This window comes from Aptenodytes patagonicus, unplaced genomic scaffold, assembly GCF_965638725.1.
Source record: "Aptenodytes patagonicus unplaced genomic scaffold, bAptPat1.pri.cur scaffold_71, whole genome shotgun sequence".
Classification (NCBI taxonomy): domain Eukaryota; kingdom Metazoa; phylum Chordata; class Aves; order Sphenisciformes; family Spheniscidae; genus Aptenodytes; species Aptenodytes patagonicus.
The window spans coordinates 455456-472889 of NW_027472020.1; the positions used below are offsets into that span (position 1 = coordinate 455456).

A 17434-nucleotide genomic window follows, 5' to 3' on the forward strand; every position below is an offset into this window, starting at 1 on the left:
GGCTTGGCCCCCAGCAGAAGGTGGGCAAGTGGCAGGTTTGCAAGTGGTTTGACAGAACTGAGCTTGTACCCCTACCAGAGAGTAAACACCAACCAAAGAAAAAGCCCAGAGAAACTGTGTTAGAGCGCAGCAGAAAGAAACATCAGGGATGATCACTGTTTAACACACGGGGTTTGGCACTTTGGAGACTGGAGCTCCCAACAGGCTTGGCTCTTTGAATGGAAACATCCTTTAGCTTTTGATCCTGACAGAAATATTACAGATTGCCCCCATCTCTACTTTGCAGTTGCCTGAAGCGTTTGCTTCTCCATGCCCCGTTCTCTTCCACGCTTACAAACTATGTTTAATCTGCAGAAGAGCCAGTACTACAAACTGGCAGCCAAAGGCCTCTTCTCTCAAAGATGTGAAAACTGCAGTTAAAGATGACACACGGGTACCATGACAAGCCTTCTGGTCTGGGTCAGGTTTTAAAAAGCAAGGTCTTCTGAACCTCTGCTTTCCAGCTGCCACCAACAGCTGGAGAAAGGGTCTGGGTTTGATCAGCTGCAGGATGTTACACCTCAGGCTTCAGATTTTGAGCCCAACCCCAAGGTCCGAACAACCTCTCTCCTGCCATTGGGCTGACTGCAGTATCGCACATCCCCTGGCTTCTCAAGCTCCTCCCCAGCAGTCTCCTCCTGGCCACTCTGCTACAGGCCACTATATGGTCTCAGGGAACCATATTCTGGATCCACTCTGGCATCTCCTGTCAAGGAGGATGTAGAGATGCTCTCCCAGGACACTGTGCTCCTCTCACCTGCTCTGGTCTCTCTGCATTGTCCTTTCCTCATCTCCAGACACTGGGTTTGACCTTCACTCAGATCTTCACTGCTTGTCAAATTCCCTTGTCTCGAGGAAATCAACAAGATGACCACGTCCTCCTGACCCTTGTCTCTCATGGGAACTTTGGTCTGGCAGCCAATACAGAAAATGGCAGTGTGAGCACAAAAACATCAAGGCTTGCCCCACAGGTAGGTGGGAGGAGATTTGCTCTTGTTCTGCAGGGAAGCACAGCACAAAGAAAACCTGGTGAGGTTTAAGCATTAACAACTTTACTGGGCTTTCGCTGCCTTCCACAGACCTCTCGCCTGTTAACATGCCAAACTTCCCAGACCCCTGGGTTTTGAGATGGCTTATTTTGGCTGGGACTAGAGCATCAGTTAACACCTGCACTGCCAAGCGCTCGTAGACCTGAGCGTGCTCCTCACAGCTCCGTACTGCTGTACCCTGTGGGAAGTGAGGCTCAGGGGGAGCAGTGCTGCACAGATATGTGCTGAAAGGCAGCGCAATGGGAATAGATATACGAGACTGGTGGGGGAAAGGTCGAGTATCGACACTGGGAAACGTGATGCCAGTTCAGCGTCTGCAGCAGGATCCGAGCAGCCACAGAACTGAGCAGCGACTCTCTTTGGAGACCGTGAAGCAACAGTTACATTCACTTCCATGACCCGCTCTAGATCACATCCCACTCCTCGCATCCTTGCCCTCCCTTTCCCCTCCAGCTTTCCAGACGGTGGGAGTTGTCCTCTGAGGGTAAGAAAAAAGAAAGTGCCCCTTGCTGAACCGCCACCATTTCCTCCACTGAAACCACCCGGGGCCTGCACGCAAGGACATATGGCAGTGGCAGCAGTTCACTCCTGTTCTGGTCCCTACGTACCCCTTCAAAGACGTGAGTGAAGTCTGCTCCCAGAATCTTCCTCGTGCCCACACCAGTCTCCTTGAAGAAGTCGACTATCGGCCACTTCTGTTTGCGCCGGAGGTTATGCAGCGTGACAAGATCCTGGGGTGCACAAAGAAGGGGGACGCCGCCCTTCCCCCAGGGCTGACAGCTCTCTGGTGGTGAGCACTGGAAAAGGTTAGAAAACACCCTGAGAGCACCCTTACCCAGAGTCACCGTGCCAGGAGGGGTGACACCGTCTGGGGTAAAGCAGCGTAAACTGACTGATCTGTTCTTCTCTCTCTAGTCTTCCCTTTCTTCTGAGGGTTTCCGTCAGCAGGGTTTGCTCTCGAGTTCCTGCAGACGCAAACAGAAACACTGCTGTTATGGCCTAGGAACTAACTCGCCCAGGAGCTATTTTTCAGAAAGGGCTACGGTTGCTTGTCCGACGTAAGCAATGCCCACACAGAGTTGCTCAAACAGGGATTGCTAAGACTCAGAGGAACTCCCATCATTTAAGAACCCACAACAGGCAACGGAATGTGAAAATGAGCACAAAGAAAGGGGTCTTTTCAGAATCACTATTTCTTTTTCATATCCCTGTTTTCCTCACCACGGGGAGGAAACAGACTCTGCAGCCCCTGCCGTCAAATATGGTTCTGTGGGACATGGGGGAGAAGAAAGTAGAGAGACCTGAACAGGGAAATTTCAAATCTGTGGAGAATCAAGTAGAAACAGTTGCAAAGCATGGCATCAATTTACAGAAATTTAAACCTGATGGAGCCGACTAGTAGAAGTGAGTATGACTGAGAACTAGAGGGGAGCACTGCAATCAAAAGGGTAAGCAACGCGGACAGCTCTAACTGCACATTTTCACCTGATTGCCTTAAACAGGCTTGGGATCCTGATTGCTCACTTCACCCTGGAATAGTCCCACTCCTCGCCTGAAAGCTGCTGTGCGCCTGGCAGAGGACAGATACAATCCACACAAGGAACAATCAGAGATAAAGGCTACACTTCCCTTGGTGAAGTTTCCTTGGAAAAAAATACTTCTTTTTTTTTTTCAAATGTTACTGCAAGAACCAGGAAGAAAAAAAAAATCCCTGACAGGTAGGCTGGAAATTCCCGGCTGTGGTAAAACCATCCACCCTTGGTACCCCCATTTCCCAAAAGCCGGCAGCACAGTTTGGGTGGGGGGAAAGGCACGTATCAGACCTTGGGGCTGAGAGAGGGGCACAAGCATCTGACAAGGGAGCTGCATCCAACCAGGAGCACTCCACACTTGCTTCTCTGGCAACAGAGCCCTGGAGCGTGCTCCCACCAGGAGGAAGAAACAACTTCCATGTCTGGAAATCCCCATTTATGAAAGGCTGTCAACAGAGATGGGGTTGTCCCTGAGCACGAGACCCACATGAAGGCCTGAGGACAGCAAAGGCACCCGGTCTGTCCCCACCACAGCATGCCTGCTCCAAAGCTTGGAGCCGCCTGTCAGACAGGAGGCCACTCTACCTTCCCCTGGCCTGCGGACACAAAACGCTGACCTCCAGCTGCCAGGGCTGGGGATGGCCACCCTCGGGGCAGCAGCAGGAACCGCTCTGACCCTGGCTGTGCAGTTGTCCCTGGGGCTGAGTACTCGGGCCCAGGGCTGCTGAACTGGGCCATGGCAGGGCCCTTGGGTGATGAGCTCTCCAGGTCCCTCCCCACAAGCCCATCCGCACTGGCAGATACCCGCTCCTCCTCCTGCAGCACCCCTGGCCCTGGTCCCCCCCCCCCCCTCACCCCGGCTGCCCCCGGCCCTTCTCTCACCTATTTCTCCTCAGGCCCCTCGGCCTCTGCCCCCTCCGGCCCCACCCCAGGCTGGCTGTGACTGACAGGCAGCCTCTGCCTTCGCTGATTGGCTCAGCCATGGCCAATAGCGTGGCCGTTGCTGGGCGGGCACAGGCAGCCCGGGCCTCTCCTCACAGAGCTGCCCTGTGCCTGCTGCCCCCTGGCGCCGCAGCTCGCTCCTCAGCCAGCCGGGACACTGGGCCTGCGGGGAGATGGCCTTCAGGAAGGGCCATTGCACCTGGAGCTGTTCTCTCATCAGCGCAAGGTGTGTGCACAGCTCAGGGGTCCCTAAGTACTCTCATGGGGTCTGGGCCTGCTCAGGGAGGGAGGGGAGGGAAAGGAAAGGGAAAGGGAAAAGAAAAAGGAAAGGGAAAGGGAAAGGAGGGATGGGATGGGATGGGATGGGATGGGACGGGACGGCATGGCATGGCATGGCAGGGGAGCGTCCCTGGATTGCTCTGGATTGGCAAGTCTTTCTGAAAATGTGGGTCTGTCTGTGCTGCCAGCCACAGCCCTGGGCAGGAGGAGCTGCATGACAGGAGCCACTCGCATTGGCCAGGCTGGTACCTGGCAGGAGACAGGGCTCTGCCCCCGGTCCCACCGCCCGTGCTGAGCCCAGCACCCAGGGCCTCCCTCAGGCCTTGCCTTCCCCTGGGGGGTGAGGAGGAGAGGCGCCCTCTCCTGGCGTGGCCCAGGGCATCTTACTGTGGCCAGAAGGAAGGACGGAGCCCCCGTCACTCTCCCCACGGGGGCTGACCACTGTCCTTCGCTTCTGTCCCTGGGGCTCCCCAGCACTGGCAGGCCCCACAGAGCTTCAGGGCCAAGCAAATGCCAGGGTGCCAGGGGCTCCTGGGGCTCAGGCCAGCTTTGGGCATCTCCAAAGCTGAGGTGCAGCTGCCCCTTCGCTTCTGCAGCTGCAGTTGTTTGCTACTCCCTTAGTGGTCAAAACTGTTTCTCTTCATGGCACATGGACTGGACAGAAGCCACTTCCCTGTTAGTCTGGGAGGACTTCAGGGAAACGAGGAAGCCACAGCATGCACGCAGGTATGAGGAAAGCGAAAAGGAGCCGTGTCAAGGATTTTCTGCTGTTTCAGGTCTGAACTCAGGCATTTGTGTGCATCCCAGCACCAAAGTCAGTTTTTTTTCCTCCAAGCTGCACAGCTTTTCCCCAGCCAAAGTGAGTTGGGCTGAGCTGGCCTTTGGGATAACTCGGCTCCTTTCTTTTTGAATTGTGTGCCTACACTTTCCCTTTTTTCCAGCAATTGCTTTCTTTCTCCCCCCTTGCCCCACCAGTTCCATCCTCTTTCAAAGGTAATTATGATTTGACTTTCTGGACAGATCATCGAGTAGGTAGACCCAGGGTATAAGTCTAGGCTGGTCTATACCTCCAGAGCTGTAGGCTGAGCTGTTCTGCCTTTAAAGGCTCAATAGATAAGGGCTCTGGGTAGAGTTACTGTTTGCCACTTATTATTTCTTTTGGGGACCTGTGACAGTGATGGTAAGGTCGTCAGCCTCCAGCTCTGCAGCAGTTAAAACTACCACTGGAAGAGTTTTGATGGCGGGTGCTGTTCTGTGTGTTCCGTTTTCAAGAATCATTTCATTGAGCTAGAATTATTTCTATGCGATTAGGTGATGGGGATCTTCCCGCACTGGTCTTCTGTTTCTGGAGCGCGTCCTGACAGCCTTTGTCATCCAGAGCCTTCCTGTCTGTTCCTGAGAGGACTGATGGCCATGAGGGGGAATGACTCCTGGGAGTAACGGCTTCACCACTAGGCTTGGATTTAGTGAATCCCCATGGACAGACAGATGTAACAGGTGCACCATCCAAGAATTCTGATGTGCTGACACTCTAGTGTGAATTTGGAGGTGTTTCCTCCTCCTTCATCTCCTCCTCCTCCTCCTCTTCCTCTTCCCTGTTTTTCCTCCTCCTTTTCCTCCTCCTCCTGCTCCTCCGGTTCTTCGTCATCATCCTCCTCCTCTTCCTCCTGTTCTTTCTCCTCCTTCTCCTGTTCCTCTTCTTCTTGTTCTTCCTCTTCCTCCTCCCGTTCCTCTTGCCCCTGTTCTTCCTACTGTTCTTCCTCCTCCTCCTTCTCTTCTTCCTCCTCCTTTCCCCCCTCCTCCTCCTTCTCTTCCTTCTCCTCCTCCTCCTCCTCCTGTTCTTCCTCCTCCTCCTGTTCTTCCTCTGCCTCCTGTTCTTCCGCCTCCTTTTCTTCCTCCTCCTGTTCTTCCTCTTCCTCCTCCTGTTCTCATTTCTCCTTGTCCTCCTCCTCCTTTCTTTCTCCTCCTTTTTTTCTTCCTCCTCATCGGTTTTTTTTGTTCTCCTCTTCCTCCTTATCCTGTTCTTCCTCCTCTTCCTCCACCGCCTCTTCTTTCCTCTCTTCCTTAAGTTCTTTCTCCTCCTCTTCCTCCTCCTCCTCCCCCTTCTCCTGTTTCTCTTCCCTTTCTTCCTCCTCCTGTTCTTCTTCCTCCTCCTGTTTCTCCTCCTCCTGTTCATTCTCTTCCTCCATTTCTTCCTCCTTTACCCTCCTCCTCCTCTTGCCCTTCCTTCTTTTCCTTTTTATGTTCCTCCTCATACTCCTCCTCTTCCTGCTCTTGTTCTTCCTCTTCTTCTTGTTCTTTCTCATGTTCTTCATCCTGTTCTTCCTACGGTTCTTCCTCCTCCTCCTGTTTTCTTTCTCCTCCTTTTTGTCTTCATCCAGTTCTTCCTCCACCTCTTCTTCCTCTTTGTTGTTCTCCTCCTCCTCCTCCTCTGCCTCTGCATGTTTATCCTCTGCATGTTCATCCTCCTCCTGTTCTTCTTGTTCTTCATAGTCCTCCTCCTTATACCCTTTCTCCTCCTCCAGCTCATCCTCCTCCTGTTGCCTTCTGGTTTTTCTCCTGCTCTTACTGTTACTCTGTTTACCCTCCTGTTCTTTATCCTCATCCTCCTGTTCCTTCTGTTCTTTTTCCACCTCCTCCTCTTCTACTTCCTCCTCTTGCTTCTGCTTCTCCTTCCTCCTCCTCCTGTTCTTCCTCCTCTTCCTCCTCCTCCTCCTCTTCATCTTCTCCTACCTCATATTCCTCTTTTTTCCTTTCTCCTCCTCCTTCTCATCCTGTTCTTGTTCCTGTTCTGCCTTCTCCTCCTATTCTTCTTAACTTTCTTCCTCTTATTCCTCCCTCTCCTCTTCTTCTTTCTCTTCTCCCTCATCCTGCTTTCCCCCTCCTCCTTTTTTTCCTTCTCCTTCTTCTCCTCCTCCTCCTCTTCCTCATCTTACTCCTGTTCCTTTTCCTATTTCTTCTCCTCCTGTTCCTCCTCCACCTCCTCTTCTTCCTCCTCTTGCTCATTTCTCATCTTTCTCCTCCTCGTCCTGTTCCTTTTCATCCTCGTCCTATTTTTTCCTCCTCCTTATCCTCATCTTCCTTCTTGTGTCCCCTCTTCTCTTCCTCCTCCTTCACCTTTTCCTCCAACTTCTCCTCATCCATTTCCTTTTGTTTCTCCTCATCCTTTTCTTGCACTCTCTCCTGGCTGGGTCCTGCACTTGGGTCATAACAACCCCATGCAGCGCTACAGGCTTGGGGAGGAGTGGCTGAAAAGCTGCCTGGCGGAAAAGGACCTGGGGGTGTTGGTCGACAGCTGGCTGAATATGAGCCGGCAGTGTGCCCAGGCGGCCAAGAAGGCCAATGGCATCCTGGCTTGTGTCAGAAATAGTGTGGCCAGCAGGAGTAGGGAAGTGATCGTGCCCCTGTACTCGGCACTGGTGAGGCCGCACCTCGACTACTGTGTTCAGTTTTGGGCCCCTCACTACAAGAAAGACATTGAGGTGCTGGAGTGTGTCCAAAGGAGAGCAACGAAGCCTGGAGAAAAGGAGGCTCAGGGGAGACCTCATCGCTCTCTACAACCACCTGCAAGGAGGTTGTAGCAAGGTGCGGGGTCGGTCTCTTCTCCCAAGTAACAAGCGATAAGGCAAGAGGAAATGGCCTCAAGTTGTGCCAGGGGAGGTTTAGATTGGATGTTAGGAAACATTTCTTCACCGAAAGGCTTGTCAAGCATTGGAACAGGCTGCCCAGGGAAGTGGTTGAGTCACCATCCCTGGAGTTATTGAAAAGACCTGTAGACGTGGCACTTAGGGACATAGTTTAGTGGTGGACTTGGCAGTGCTACGTTAATGGTTGGACTCGATGATCTTCAAGGTCTTTTCCAACCTAAACGATTCTACGATTCTATGATTCTAGTTTTGACGGTGTCAAAATAAACAAAAAATCACTTCTAGGAGAGTTGGAAGCCAGTTTTAATTTTAAACTCCTCTTCTTTCACTGGAAGACATTCCAGAACAGCCACAAAATTACAAGCTCAGAGTTGAAACCAAGCATTGTGACTGACCTGAATTTTTTTGGCCTTTTTCGTTCATCCACTGGTAGTTATAGGAGGGAAAAAGGGGATTTCTTTCAAAAGAGAACATTTCTTTTCCTCTGTCCTTCTTCTTCTTCACCAGTGCTCTGAATGTTGGTGGTTTTATTTTCGGGGTGTTTTGGTGCTGTGTCACTGTAGCAATAGCTGTGATGGAGACACTAGAGACCATAGGACAGGTAGAAGATGCCAGTGGTGATCATCAGGCTGGAGAAGCCAAAGGAAAAAGCAGGGGACTGGAGTTGCCTGGAGAGAGAGGGTCCAGTTTCCAAACTAGGTCAGCTCGTGTCCTCATCTCCCATGCAGGAGATGAATCACACACAGGGACTGCAAAGCAATGTGAGCCATAGAAAAAGGCTTGCTTAGCTCCGGATTGCCCAGGGACATTTAGTTGGAATTCAGCCCTTGCCAGCGGGAAGGAAACATGCCCTGCAAGCCCACGCTGAGGCATGAGACCTTGCCTGGGGCTAAGGGATATGTCAGGGGATGTAGATGAGACCCCCAGCCCCTGGAGTGGCAGCTGGAGGATGGGTAGGTCAAAGGACCCTGATGGGAGCCCTGCTCATACAGTGGACCAACGGGCACCTTCCCTTGTCACACAGAGCATCCCATGGGCTGGAAAAGGGATGGAGAGTTTCTGGCAAATGTCTGGAGAAGAGCTGCTCCCCCTGCCTCTCCCAGGGGCCATCTCAGCTCTAGCGCCCTTCCCAAGGACAGCCCCACCAGGTAGGTGCCGTCAGCACTGCAGGAGAGAAGAGGCAGCAGCCACAGCAGTCAGCACTGCGGGAAAGCTGGGACCCCGGAGAGCCTCCCAGGCTCTCCAATCCCAGCCTAGCCCAGTGTGTGTGAGACAGTGGTCAGAAGAGTGGTTTTTTAATCTAGGCTACCTACTAATGGTCTGTGTGAGAGTACAACCCGATCCAGTGTTACGCATAACATCAGCGCTGTGAAGAGATGTGACGTTCAAATGGAAAATGAGACAGTTTGAAGACGTTTTAATAGCTTGCAGGAATAAAAAGGGGAAGCACTGTAAATATAATAAAAAAATACAATACCATAAAATAAATGTCTGAACTTTCTGTGACACGTTACGTCATTTCAAAGTGCATGTCTGCTCAGTCAGGACGCTGAACCTCCACTGCACCCACATCCAGCCCTGACCAGAAGGGGACAGAGAGAGAGACACAGAGTGACTTTCCAGAAACAGCATTTGGCTCAGGGGGATGTGCAGGGCAGCAGGCACCCCGACAAACCGATAACAAGTGCCCACGGGTCACCTGAAAGAACAGGTGTGGTTTTCTGCCTGAAACATGTTTCAGGATTTGCTCTGAGGATTTTTTCTTCCACCGTCATCATCTCCACTGCCAGCTCTTCACAGTGACAATCAAGCAAAGTGCATTCAACCTGCAAGGGCTAGGAGCAGAGATGAGGCTTATTCCAGAGCAGGAGGGAGATTCCCACTAGAGCTGATGAGGTTGCCCGGGCCAGGAGGACTGTTGCAGTGCGCAGCGCTGGCTGACGCCAAGGACGTGGGCCAGCTGGCGTGAGCAAGGCTGGGAAGTGGGGTGCTGGTGCTGGTGCCAGGGCAGCACTGCTCGGCCAGACCCTGCCTCCTCCCAGCGCCTCCTCTGTCACTCTGTGGGCATAGCCAGTCATAGGCAATGCAAGCCCCAAGCCTCAGCCACCGTCCAAGGCCACCATGCTCCTTTAGCCATGAGCAAGATCTCAAACTCCTTTTCGGCTATAGGAGAAGGGTTGTTAATAGAAATGGATGCACATGGCACAGTCTAGTCCAGAATAGCCACAGCTGCTAAAAGCTTTCCGTGTCCTGGATGGATGCTTTTCAGGAGCAGCTCCTGGGTCCACTTGCACCAAGGCTAGCGATAGCTGTATTTCAGGGAAGTAATTCAGGTTTAATCCTTTGTCCCCCGACCATCCCCACAGGCCCAGCAGCACGGAAAGTCACAGTGGGCTGCGTTTGAGCAACCTGCTCCACTCGACTTGTGGCAAATGTTGCGTCCGCATCCCTGCTCTTGTGTTCTCCCTGTAGGGTCCCGGTTTAATATGTAACCCACAAAAAAACCCTAGTCAAATTATAACTGTGTATTTTGGAGATAGAGAATTTAATGGTATCAATTCACTGCTATGCGAATTAAATCAATGCAAAAGGAAAATCTAATACTTGTATACCAGAAGTGTTTTTATTGGATGTATGTAAACATATGCACACCTTTTTAGCATGATGTGAATTACTGAGATTTGTTGTTTTTTTTTTCATTTTCCTCTTTAAAGTTTTTGTCGTGGTTTAATCTCAGTCGGCAACTAAGCACCATGCAGCCGCTCGCTCACTCCCCCCCACCCGGTGGGATGGGGGAGAGAATTGGAAGAGCACAAGTGAGAAAAAACTCGTGGGTTGAGATAAAAAACAGTTTAATAATTGAAATAAAATGATAATAATGATAATATGATAATAATAATAATAATACACAGAGCAAGTGATGCACAGTACAATTGCTCACCACCCGCCGACCGATGCCCAGCCAGTCCCCGAGCAGCGGCCCCCCCGGCCAGCTTTCCCCAGTTTGTGTACTGAGCATGACGTCACATGGTATGGAATGTCCCTTTGGCCAGTTTGGCTGTGCCCCCTCCCAGCTTCTTGTGCACCTCCAGCCTTCTCAGTCGGTGGAGCATGGGAAACTAAAGGTCCTTGGCTAGTGTAAGCATTACCTAGCAACAACTAAAACATCTGTGCGTTATCAACTTTGTTCCCATCCTAAATCCAAAACACAGCACTGTAGCAGCTACTAGGAAGGAAATTAACTATCCCTGCCGAAACCAGGACAGTGGTGAGCTTAGGCAGGACTACTCATGTCCATGGAGCAGCACACTTGGGTATTAAGGCTTTATCACAGTTGGGTATTAAGGCTTTATCCCACTTTGGTGTTAAGGCTTTCTCCTTGGCATCCACGGCTGGATGAGCGCCAGAAAGCAAGGAGGGAGATCCTTCAAGGTGCCAGGGGAGGGGAGCAAGGGGAGACTCCCCAGCAACAAGATTTTTCACTCTCTTTATTTAAAAGAAGAAAAAGTAAATTCCCTTCCAAAGACCCAAGCACAGCACGTCTTCCAAAATTGACGGCATCACTGGTCTTTGGCTCTCAGTTCTAGCAGTTGAGATACCATAAAACCCTGTTCCTCTGCACGCTTCAGTACAGCCAAAAGCATTAGCAAATCTGCCAGTCCTTTTTGGTAGCCTGATGTATTGCAGCACTGGGGATTGGATTCCCCCCCCCCCCCCCAAGTAAAACCATATGGGGGATCTCTTATCTCACTGATTTTTCTATCATAAATGAAACTTTAAAAAAAAGTTAAAATTGCATAATTTACAAACTGACTTGCATTGTTTAAACTGTAACTGCCAAATAGCTGCAGCATACAATGTATTAGGTGTATTTAAACAGTTCAGTATTTGTTCTGAATGTTTAAAAAGAGGCAACTGAATGTTACGGGGTTTTTCCCAATGTTTTGAGAGAGTGCTCTGAAGGACTTTATCTCTGCCTCGCTTTCAATGGCGCGTTTCCCTGGCACTGCAGTAGCATCTCTCTTGGGCAGTGCAGCTGGCCAGATGTCCCTCCTAATTACGTAACCCACAAAAAACCCCCTCGTCAAATCATAACTGTGTATTTTGGAGATAGAGAATTTAATGGTATCAACTCACAGCTATGCAAGTTAAATCAATGCAAAAGGAAAATCAAATACTTGTATACCAGAAGTGTTTTTATTGGATGTACATAAACATACGCACACCTTTTTAGCATGATGTGAATTACTGAGATTTGTTGGTTTTTTTTTTCATTTTCCTCTTTAAAGTTTTACACTTCACTTTCAGATTTATTGACCAAGCAAGCACGATGTGCAGCAGCAGCATCAAGGGCTGTAGCTGTTGTGGTGGATCTGTAAGTGTAGATTCTGATGATGGTACAACCTTGTCCTGCAGCCTCGCAGGGTTATCTCCCTGCAGCAGTGCTGTGAGGAAGTGGTGTGGTTTAACCCGGCAGGCAGCTAAATAGCGCACAGCCGTTCGCTCACTCCCCCCCGCCTCCCAGTGGGATGGGGAAGAGAACCAGGGAGAGGAAAAAATAAAATACTTGGGTTGAGATAATGACAGTTTAACAGGACAGAAAAGGAAGGGAAAATAATAATGATAAAAGAATATAGAAAATAAGTGATGCACAATGCAGTTCCTCACCACCTGCTGACCGATGCCCAGCCAGTTCCCGAGCAGCGGTCACACCCCACCCCCACCCCCCCAGTTTATATACTGAGCATGACGTCATATGGTATGGAATATGTCTTTGGCCGGTTTGGGTCAGCTGTCCTGGCTGTGCCCCCTCCCAGCTTCTTGCTGGCAGGGCATGAGAAGCTGAAAAGTCCTTGACTAGTGTAAGCACTACTTAGCAACAACTAAAACATCGATGTGTTCTCAACATTATTCTCATCCTAAATCCAAAACACAGCTCTGTAGCAGCTACTAGGAAGAAAATTAACTCTATCCCAGCTGAAACCGGGACAGGAAGGGATGAGACATTTTCCAACACCAGCGGGAGTGTTTACTTTTATGCTGAGTTCAAAATTTTATCAATTAGTCTTAATACTGATTTTAAGTGTTCAAATCACTCTAGCTTTTAAAGGAGGTGGTGTATTTCGAGCTGACTTGTTTACCTAGAATCCTCCTTTAGCTCAACGACTGTCCTATCCCTTATTCTGACTGACTTCCTCTACTTTATTCTGTGCTATTTTTTTAATATGCTGAAATATAATTTGGGGTTTTTGTTTTCCAGAAGCCTTGTTGTAAGCGTCTCGTGGTGCTCGAGAGATACCCCTCAGCCCAGGTTTGCCTGCCGGTCATGAAGTGTACTGACGGTAAGGGGCCAGCCCTGTGTCTGGAGGCTCCTGGCTCTGTCTCCAGTGGGTGCCCTGCAGGTGCGGCGGCGAGGGCGAGGTGGGGAGAGTCCGGGGCCGACAGGGACCGGGGACGTTTGTGGCCCTGGGGAGCCCGTCCCAGCCAGGGAACGGAGGGGGAGCATCGCAGAGCAGAGCCTGGGCAAGAGACGTGGCACCATCCTCTGGCACACTGCCCCTCCATGGGGCAGCCATCAGCCTGCGGGACAGGGGCTGGGGGGGTCGCAACCATTTGGGGGGGCTGCCCCCCTTTATTTTTCTAGCAGAGCTCCCCTTTTTTTTTGGGGGGGGGCGTTTACATATGCAAATGGTACTTTTAAAATAACGAGCTGCCGGTCGGGGCCATTTCCCTTGTTTTGTGGCTTTTTTGGGGGTGAACAAAAAGGGGTGGGAGGGGACTGGCAGGGTGATGACATCATTTGGGGCACCCCAATGTCACTAGGGGGGAGATGATGCAGCGGAGGAGCAGGTGAGAGGAGGATGGGGGGGTCCCCCCCCAAAATGGGAGTCACAGCCCAAAAATGCCCAAAAATTCATGGGTGGGGGTTGTGTGTTTAAAAAATATTAAAAACTGTAAATATGTAAATAAAAAGCTGTATCTACTATGTTATATAAAGGATTTTAGAATATAAAAAAATTCTAAATAGAGATATATAGGGTTTTAAAATACAAAAATAACTTGTGTATCTGTAAATTGAAAAAAAAGGACTTTAAAATGCAAATAAGATGATATATGAAGGAATTTAAAATAGAGAAAAGTGAATAGATAGAGCTAGCTGCACTTACTGTGTGTTACGTAGTAAGTCTTAAGTAGGTATTATATGTAATCTAAATAGAGATTGGATATAAGTGTAAATATATTTATCTAAGTCTAAATAGCTATAATTGTAAGTAGATATCTAAGTCTAAAAAGATATTAAAGTGTCAAAATAGATAAGTCTAAACAGATAGCTAGTCTAAATAGATGTTCTATATGTGTAAATAGATATTCTATAAAATAAGTGTAAACAGACATAGTCTAAATAGATATATGTAAATGTAAATATATAGAAGTGTAAATATAATATATACGCCTAGACAGATATTATATATACGTGTAAATGGATAATATATAAAAACCATATTCCTTAAATATATATGTGTAAATAGATGCATAAGTGTAAATGTCTATGCTAGATAAGGCTTTCAAAATGCAAAGAAACCGTAATTTTAGAAAGGATTTAAAAACTTGACGCCCCCCATAAAGACTACTGAAGATGTAAAAGCACTTTCAAAAGCTGCTCCTTCCCGCTTCTCCTTTTCCCCCTTTTCCCATCCTGATTTGGCATCAATTCTCCCAAACAGGGACTTTCCCCTGTGGGGCTGCACACGCAGAGTGGGAGCCGCTGCCACAGCACAAAAATAATCCAAAACACAAAGGGGACCCCCCCCCCCCAATTTTTTGGGAAAAAAACCCAATTTAGGGCTCCCGGGAAAGCCAAATCCGCCTGGATTTGCGTAGCTGGAAAGCAAACAATAAGTCAACCCTCCCATTTTCATGGACAAAACCAAAAGCAAAAATCACCGATTTTTATGTTGTGGAAAAGCACCGAAAAAACCCAGAATTGAGTATTTTGGAAAGGCAAAAAACCGCAGATTTTTATATTATGGAAAAGCAAAAAAAAAAAAGCGTCCAGAAGTCGGTAGTGCAGCTCAGAAGCCGCGCGTGCGCGGTGGCGTCCCTGTGATCCACGCTGCTGTCTGCCGGTAACGGCGATGCGATGCTGCGGTGCCTGCAGGGTGGTGCCGCCACGCTCGCTGCTGCCTCCCGGTAAGGCAATGCTGCTGCCGCCCCACGTGCGCGGTGTCGGCGCGCGCTCGGCAAAGCGCGGAACTGCGGCGCCGGTGCCGCCCCCGGGCACGCGCCGCCCGGCGGGTGCTCGCTGCTGCTGCCGCCTGGTGGCTGCAGCGCGGTTCTGCAGCGCCGGCACCGCACAGGTGCGCAGCCGCCGCCTTGGCTGGTGCCGCAGCATGGCGGTGTGTCGGGCGCGATTCCCGGTGGTGGGTGAGGGCCGGGACCACCGGTGAGGCGAGCGAGCTCCTTTGGCGGGTGCGGGGGTGTCTCCTGCCCGCTGGCTGCCCGGGGGTGGCGGGACGGGAAGCTTCAAACCTCCCTCTGCAGCAGGCTCCTGGTCCGCTGGAGGTGAGCCGGGTCAGGGCAGCCCCAGGGAGTTACCCGAGAGCTGATAGAAAGGAAGAGGGGAAGGACACCCTCCCTGGCACAGACGCCGGGCACCTCCCCAACACGCCAGGGCTCCCCCTGAGCCTCTCCTGTTCCCACTTGCCCCATGCAGCTGCCCCCAGCTCCAGCACCTCTCCTGAAGCCTGTCCCATAGCCCCAGGTCTCCCCCAGGCCCTGTCGTGAAGGTGACAAGCTGGCCCTCGAATGTGCTTGATTCTCCCTTAACGCAGGTGTTGTTAGCAGCAGTGCAGGGAAAGAGCAGCATCTCCAGAAGCCCCTGCGGAAGGAGGGGATTCGGCCAGGGGCGATCTACGGTAGTAACGGTGGCTGCTGTTTCTTTCCCTCTCCCAGAGGCCACGCTGGGGATGCGGTTGTCTGTTCCTCCCCTGGGGATGCCATTGACTGCATCCGCCTCAGGCTTGAGTGGGTTGTCTCTGCCCGGCCTCGCTCTCCTCACAGCATGGGGGTGAAAAGGAACAGGCGGAGCACTTGCTGGCTGTCAACAGGAGCTGCCTTGGCTGAAGCTGGAGAGGCCAGAGAAAGGTAAAGACGACGAAATTGAAGGCCATCCGTCCGGCAACTGCCTCCCGCTGCAGGCAAGAGAGAGCCTGCCTCTGTGGGTGAGGAAGGATCCCTCTTCGTAGTTCGCAGCAGGCCAGGCCACTAACGTGCACCGCAGGGTCTGTATGCATAACCCAAACCATGGTACAGCCACGTAGTGCACGGGCGAGCAAGGCTACGCGTCTAGGAAGCCTCATCTCGTAAGAGCTGTGAGACACTCACGTATTCTCTTAGGTGGAGGACAGCCAAGTGACTGGAGTTACAGAAGAGGAAGGGAGGAGAGAAGGAGGAAGAAGCATCTGACCTGTCAAATTCTCCTGGCAGCACAGAGAGCGAGAGCTGCAGCAAGTCCCAGGCCCTCGGGGCCCTGTCGCCCCTCTTGTGCATCCCAGGTCCTCCCTGCCCCTCTCCTGTCCCCCTCTCTTTCCCATGCTGCTGTAATTTTTTTTTTTCCTTCTCTGTACCTCTCCTCTCTATTCTTCTGCCCTGGCTCCCTCTTCCTTTCTCCCTTTACCACTCTTGTTCTACTGCTCCCTTTCCTTTTTCTCTCTGTGCTTTTGTCCTGCTCCCTCTCCATCTTTTTCTTCTCCTCCATCTCTGTCCTGCAGCCCATCGCTGTTTTTTTCCTTTTCCATCTCTTTGTCCTGATCTGCATCCGTCTCTTTTTTCCCCACAATTTCTCTGGCCTCTTCCCTGTAGTTCTTTTCCTCTCTGTGCCTCTACGTGCCACTCCATGTCCCTCTCTCGCCTTCCTTCTCTCTCTCTCTCGCTCCCCCTTTGTCTTGCTCACTGTCGCTGTTTTTAAAAATTCTGTATCTCACCATCCCTGTCCTCCTTCATGTTCATCTCTTACTTTCTCTGATCCTTTGTCCTCCTCCCTGGCCCTATTATTTATTGCTTCACCTCTCTGTCCCTGTTTTCTCTCATGCTCCACCTCTCTCATTCTCTCTGTTGCTCTCGTTGGCTCTCTATGTCAGCGTCCTGCTCCCTGTCCCTCTCTCTTTCACAATATCCTGCTTTCCAGCTCCCTGTCCCTCACCTGTTTTCTATACCCCTCTGTCCTTTCTCCTGTCTTTCCTTGTCCCTCTGGCCTGCTACCTGTCACTGTTTTTTACTTTCTTTCTCCATCTCTCTGCCTCAGTCCTGTCACTCTCCTCCTCTCTCCGTCTCTAATGTTTCTTTCCCCATCTCTGCCCCGCTTCCTGTCCCTTTTCTCTTATTCTTTCTGTCCTCCATCCTGCCCCTAACTTTTTTGTCTGTATATCTCCATACCATTGCCTGTCCCATTGTTTCTCCCTATATCCCCCTGCCCAGCTCTCTGTCCCGTTATTCCCCTCTGTCCTGCTCCCTGGCCTTTTTTCTCATCCTGCAGCCCAGTGCTGCTTTTTCTTTCTTCATCTCTTTGTCCTGATCTGTCTCCCTCTTTTTTCCCCTCAATCCTTCTGGCTTGTTCCCTATCTTTTTCTCTCCCTCCCTCCCTCCCTCCCTCCCTCCCTCCTTCCTTATTCCTCTCATTCAATTTCTCTCTCGACCCATCTGTTCTGCTCCCTGACCCTGTTTTTCTTCTGCCATGTCCCTGCAGGGCTCCTTATCCCTTTTTTTATCGATTTATCCATCTCGCTGTCCTTTTCCCTGTACAAAGGTACAGTCCTTCTCCCTAATTTTATTTTTCTCTTTCTGTTCCTCTGTCCTGCTCCCCATCGCTGTATTTTCATTCTCTGTATCTGCTGCTCCACTAGCGACTTTCGAGTTGTCCCGGGGAAGGGTGAGCGTACAGGCACCG

General features: G+C 50.8%; 1 long non-coding RNA gene across 1 annotated transcript; it reads left to right on the forward strand.

Annotated features, from left to right (window-relative positions):
- The first annotated feature begins 14635 nt into the window (after positions 1 to 14635).
- LOC143173389 (uncharacterized) lies at positions 14636 to 17055 on the forward strand. Its single transcript, XR_012997544.1, has 3 exons — positions 14636 to 14679; positions 15442 to 15633; positions 15886 to 17055. It is a non-coding gene; the product is annotated as an uncharacterized LOC143173389 (long non-coding RNA).
- Positions 17056 to 17434: the final 379 nt, after the last annotated feature.